Source organism: Saimiri boliviensis, chromosome 4 (assembly GCF_048565385.1).
Source record: "Saimiri boliviensis isolate mSaiBol1 chromosome 4, mSaiBol1.pri, whole genome shotgun sequence".
NCBI classification, from domain to species: Eukaryota; Metazoa; Chordata; class Mammalia; order Primates; family Cebidae; genus Saimiri; species Saimiri boliviensis.
Window position 1 is genome coordinate 15,509,060 of NC_133452.1, and position 6,390 is coordinate 15,515,449.

Genomic DNA, 6,390 nt, shown 5'->3' on the forward strand with positions numbered 1-6,390 from the left:
TGCTTGAACCTAGGAGGTTGTGCCACTGCACTCCAGCCTGGGTGACAAAGTGAGACCCTGTCTCAAAAAAACAAAAACAAACCCTCTACTCTTTAGTGAGAAGGGTATTTATCTAGAAATTTGTTACATAGACCCTTAATAAGGGCTTCAGTTATTAAAAATAACTTCCCATTTCCCATCAGAATTCTCTTTATCTCCATTCCACTTCAACAACCTGTAGATGTGGCCATGCTTGACAAGATCTTGAACTCTGTAATTCCCTTCTCTGATCACCACTTCATTTACAAGCCTCAGTTTGTATCAGGACTGGATAGACTACGTTGTGGAAATCAATTAAATTTGAAAATCTGGCTCCTCCCTGGTCGCCGCGTCCTTGGCTGGCCTGAGAAAAATGGCTACAAACTTCCTAGTACATGAGAAGATCTGGTTCGACAAGTTCAAATATGAGGATGCAGAAAGGAGATTCTACGAGCACATGAATGGGCCCGTGGCTGGTGTTTCCCGCCAGGAGAACGGCGCCAGCGTGATCCTCCGTGGCATTGCCAGAGCCAGAGAGAACATCCAGAAATCCTGGCCGGAAGCTCAGGCCCCGGGGCCTCCAGCAGCCCCAGCGGAGACCACAGCGAGCGCGTTGTCCGGATCGCCAGTCTGGAAGTGGAGAACCAGAGCCTGCGTGGCCTGGTGCAGGAGCTGCAGCAGGCTGTCCCCAAGCTGGAGGCCTGGCTGAATGTGCTGGAGAAGAGCTCACCCGGCCACCGGGCCACAGCCCCGAAGACGCAGCACGTGTCTTCCATGCGCCAAGTGGAGCCCCCAACAAAGAAGCCAGCCACACCAGCAGAGGATGACGAGGATGATGACATTCACCTGTTTGGCAGCGACAATGAGGAGGAGGACAAGGAGGCGGCCCAGCTGGGGGAGGAGCGGCTGCGGCAGTACGCGGAGAAGAAGGCCAAGAAGCCCGCGCTGGTGGCCAAGTCCTCCATCCTGCTGGATGTCAAGCCTTGGGATGATGAGACGGACATGGCCCAGCTGGAGTCCTGTGTGCGTTCCATCCAGCTGGACGGGCTGGTCTGGGGGGGCCTCCAAGCCTGGTGCCTGTGGCCTACGGTATCCGGAAGCTGCAGATTCAGTGTGTGGTGGAGGATGGCAAGGTGGGGACGGACTTGCTGGAGGAGGAGATCACCAAGTTTGAGGAGCACGTGCAGAGTGTCGACCTCGCAGCTTTCAACAAGATCTGAAGCCTGAGGGGGTGTGTGTGTGCGTGTGGGTGTGTGAGGCCCTGCCATGATTAAAAACTGAGACAGGCAAAAAAAAAAAGGAAAAAGAAAAAAGAAAACCGGGGGGCTCTAAGGCAATGCAGATTTGTTTCTCGCTCCTGTTGTACTCTGGTCCTGGCCAGGCAGCTCTTCCCTAACTGGGGAGTCAAGAGCAGATATAGTTTATATAAATGAGTGTTTCAAGGTGTTTCACAGTCATGTTTCTATACACGATTTTGCATTTTGCAAGAGGGGAAGGAGGCAGTAGGAGAGGAGGAAGAGGTTGGAAGCCAACGTTTTTGGGTAATTACTGGAAACCATAGCAGGTGCTTCATTAAGAATTTGGAATGGTTTGCTCTAGAGAAAGTCTATTCCTGAGGTTCCTTAAGAAATAAAAGCTGAAGAATAAGTTTATTTTTATCTTTTTAAGTGGATAGGAAGTAGGATTTATTGGTGGGTAATAGGAGGGGTGGCACAGGGGAAGCCCTCATGATGCAGATGCAGGGCATGTCACTTGTCCAGAGGGCCACGACTGGGGAAGTATTTGACCCCACAGTCACCTGGGATGAGCTGCTTCTCAGCCACCATGTCTTCAAATTCATCTGCATTGAACTTGATAAAGCCTGTTTCTTTAGATATGGATTTTCTGGCAGCCAGGGATCTTGAAGTTGACCCTACGTAGGGCCTCAGTCACATGCTCCTTGTTCTGCAGCTTGGTGCGGATGCCATGATGGCTTGTCCAATATGAACCCTGGCCACAGTGCCTGGGGGTTTTCCAAAGGCACCTCGCACAGCTGTTTGGAGCCCACACTGGGGTAGTGCAAGGTCAGAGACATGAACATACATGGGATTGTCTCCAAGGTCCCTTAGAGTAGCCCATCCACCAAATTGGCTGTGTATATTACCAGGAAAGCTGCTGCTTACACACTGGGCCTCCATGAGAAAAGGAACTCGTTTGGCTTAATTAGTTGCAGATAGAGCTGTGTCATTAGTGATATCCAGTTAAACATGAAGTAAACATGAATTGCTTTTGTTTGTATAATAAACCAAATAATGATAGTTTTAAAGTTCCACCTTCACATTTCAGTTTTTATTTTCACGTTTCAGTTTTTGTTTGTATAATAAACCAAATAATAAAAAATAGTTTTAAAGTTCCACCTTCACATTTCAATTTTTATTTTTGCTACAACCCTGTGAATTAAGCAGCAGGCATTTGTAACCTTTGTTTTACAGATGAGGAAACTGAGGCTCAGAGAAAAAGTCAACAATTTCTAAGTGAAATGTTGGGATTAGAATTTATCTCCTTTGTTTCCACACCTCTATCTTTCCTCCCTACATTTCTTTCAGTTTACTGGATTCACCAGTGGTGCAGAGATAGACCCTGGGACAGTTGTGCGTTCTTTTTTTTTTTTTTTAATCATACAAAGTCAGCCAGACTCATGTCCAGGCCTGTGCTGTGCAATTCTTCCATCGGACTGAGGCCCTGCAGCCACGGGGTGGAGGGAGCAGGTCATTCACTCTTACTGCCATTCATGTCCAGCTAGGTTGGTATGGACTTTAAAGTTCCAGTGTCCCCAAAACGGGCAGAATCATGTCAATTTCTCTTGACGCTCTTGAACAGAGAATTATGATTTTGTGTGTGTGTTATGGAATCATCCTTCCCATGAATGTGGTCTGCCTTTCCATTTGTAATCTGTCTTCAATTCTCTTAGGGTTTGTTTGTTTGTTTGTTTGTTTTTGAGATGGAGTTTTTGCTCTTGTTGCCCAGGCTGGAGTGCAATGATGCGATCTCAGCTCATTGCAACCTCCCTCTCCTGGGTTTGAGCAGTGCTTCTGCCTCAGCCTCCCAAGTAGCTGGGATTACAGGCATGTGCTACTACGCCTGGCTAATTCTGTATGTTAAGTAGAGACGAGGTTTCACCATGTTGGCCAAGCTGGTCTTGAACTCCTGATCTCAAATGATCCACCTCTCCTTGGTCTCCCAAAGTGCTAGGATTACAAGTGTGAGCCACCTCACCTAGCCTCAAATATCTTAGTGTTTTAAGATTTTCTTCGTATAGTTGTTACACATTTCATCTTTAATTCCTAAGCATTTTTATTTTTGTTTATTATTTAAAGTAAAGCAACATTTTTATCTTCTAAATGATTATTGCCTATATAAAGACTATCGATTTCTGCATATTAACTTTTATATCTAGTCAACCCTATTGCCTTCTCTTATTTGAAATAACTTTTTAGTTGATTTACTGGGGTTTTATGGGCCAAGAACCATTTAATCTTCAAATGGTGATACTTTTATATCTGCCATTCAAGTTTTCATAACCATTATGATTTCTCGTGTCTAGTTGTACTATCTAGTACCTCTAGCACTGTGCTAAATAAAAATGGTGGTAAAGACAACCTGTAATTTTTCCTGTTTTCAATGGAAATCCTTTCAGTGTTTTCCTATAAAGGTTGATCTTGGCTTGTTGGTTGAGTTGGAGAGAGTCTTGTTGAGGAAGCATCCACCTAGCCATGTTTATTTCCTGCTTTATTAGAATTATGTGTCTTGCATGGGCAACAAAAGTAAAAATAGACAAGTGGGACTACATCGAACTGAAAAGCTGCTTCTGCACGGCAAAGGAAACAATCAGCAGAGAGAAAAGGCAACCTACAGAATGGGAGAAAATATTTTCAAGCGACATATCTGATATGAGGTTAGTATATAAAATACGTAAAGAACTCCTAAAACTCAATAGGAAAAACAGCCAACAGGTAACCTGACTGAAAAATGAGCAAAGGACCCGAATAGACATTTCTCGAAAGAAGACATACAAATGGCGAACAGGTGTATAAAATAACGCTCATTGTTACTAGTCACCAGGAAAATGGAAATAAAAACCACAGTGAGATATCACTTCACATTTGTCAGGGAGACAATTGTTGAAAAAGAAAAAAAGCCTTCAGGTTCTAGGTGCTTCGGGAGCCTCAGCTTAAGGTGCAGACGTGGCCAAGTCCCAGAACCACACCACACACAACCAGTCCCAAAAATGGCACAGAAATGGTATCAATAAACCCCGATCACAAAGATACGAATCTCTTAAGGGGGTGGACCCCAAGTTCCTGAGGAACGTGCACTTTGCCGAGAAGCACAACAAGAAGGGCCTAAAGAAGACGCAGGCCCACGATGCCAAGGCCATGCGTGCACGTGCCAAGGCCATTAAGGCCCTCGTGAAGCCCAAGGAGGTTAAGCCCCAAATCCCAAAGGGTGTCAGCCGCAAGCTCCATTGACTTGCCTCTATTGCCCGCCCTAAGCTTGGGAAATGTGCTCATGCCCACATTGCCAAGGGGCTCAGGCTGTGCCGGCCAAAGACCAAGACCCAGGATCAAGCCAAGGCCCAGGCGACAACTCCAGCTTCAGTTCCAGCTCAGGCTCTCAAAGATGCTCAGGTGCCTACGAAGGCTTCAGAGTAGAGATCTGTCTGCCAACATGAGGACAGACGGCCTGGGTGCGACCCCCCTGGGCTGCCATCTGCATGGGGCTGGGGTCCTCCTGTGCTATTTGTACAAATAAACCTGAGGCAGGAAAAAAAAAAAGAAAAAAGAAAAAAGAAAAAAGGATCACACGGGTTGGTGAGGATGTGGAGACACAGGAGCCCTTGCACACTTTTGGCAGGAATGTAAAATGGTGCGTCTGCTATGGAAAACTGCATGGAGGTTCTTCAACAAATTAAAAATAGAACTCTTACATGATCTATCAATCCTGCTACTGGGTTTTTATCCAAAAGAATTAAAATCAGGATTTTGAAGAGATGCTAGCTTTCCTGTTTATTGCAGCACTATTTACAACAGTGAAGAGGTAGAAAGAACCTAAATGTCTGTTGATGTGTGAGTGGATTAAGAAAATGTGGTACGTACATACTGAGGAATAGTATTCAGCCTTAAAAAAGAAGAAAATCCTTCTGTATGTGACAACATGGATGAACTTTGAGGACCCTGTGCTGAGTGAAAGAAGCCAGTCACAGAAGGACAAATACTGCATGATTCCACGTATCTGAGGTACCTACACTAGTCGAATTCATGGAAGCAGTGAGTAGAACGGTCCTTGCCAGTTGCCAGCAGGCAGGGGAGAGGGAAAATGGGAGACTTGCTCTTCCACAGGTATAAAGTTTCAGTTACACCAGATGAAAGCGTTCTGGAGATCTGCACAACACTGTGCCTCTCCTTAATAATATTGTGCACTGAAAATTTTGTTAGGGGCTGGGCGTGATGGCTCACACTTGTAATCCCAGCATTTTGGGAGGCCGAGGTAGGTGGATTGCCTGAGCTCAGGAGTTCGCGACCAGCCTGGGCAACACAGTGAAACTCCATCTCTGCCAAAATACAAAAAATTAGCCAGGCATAGCACCGTGTCCCTGTAGTCCCAGCTACTTGGGAGACTGAGGCACAAGAATTGCTTGAACCTGGGAGGCAGAGGTTGCAGGGACCTGAGATGGCGCCATTGCACTCCAGCCTCAGGGACAGAGTAAAACTCCATCTCAAAAAAAAAAAAAAAAAAAAAAAAAGCAAGCCAAAAAACAAAAAACAAAAAACAAATGTGTTAGGAGGATAGATGTCATGTTAAGGTTTCTTACTAACATTAAAAAAAAAAAAATAGAACAAGTGTAGGCACTGAGCATAGGGTACCACCCAGGCTGGATAGGTGAATGGGTCAGCACAGCACTCCGGTGCATTTGGTACGTTCATGGAGACAGACAAGTGCCCTGTACACCCCCTCCAGGCCCTTATTCGTTTTCATGAGACCATATTTGTGTGAAAGTAAGTCGTATCTGTTCCATACTTAATGTAGTCAAGAGACTGAAAAAGATGTAGCTGCCTTCCTAAAAGTAGTAGAAAGATAGTTGAAAAATGGCTATAGCCACTTTAAGAAAAGGTAGTTTTCTAATCCTATTCCACAGAATTATTATCATCATCATCACTGCACCTGGGCTTGCGGTGGATAAGGAATGTTTATCTACTTAAAAAAATTTTTTTGAGAGGCAAGTCTTGCTCTGGAGCCCAGGCTGGAGTGAATCATAGCTCACTGCAGCTTCAGCCTCCTGGGCTCAAGAGATCTCCTGCCTCAGCCTCCTGAGTAGCTGGGGCTACAGGCACA

At 45.4% G+C, this 6,390-nt stretch overlaps 3 pseudogenes; 2 read left to right on the forward strand and 1 right to left on the reverse strand.

Annotated features, from left to right (window-relative positions):
* Positions 1 to 357: 357 nt before the first annotated feature.
* On the forward strand, positions 358 to 1,299 carry LOC101042806 (elongation factor 1-delta-like; annotated as a pseudogene).
* A 446-nt stretch (positions 1,300 to 1,745) lies between these two features.
* On the forward strand, positions 1,746 to 4,709 carry LOC141584183 (large ribosomal subunit protein eL29 pseudogene; annotated as a pseudogene).
* On the reverse strand, positions 2,105 to 2,230 carry LOC120363470 (small nucleolar RNA SNORA70; annotated as a pseudogene).
* Positions 4,710 to 6,390: the final 1,681 nt, after the last annotated feature.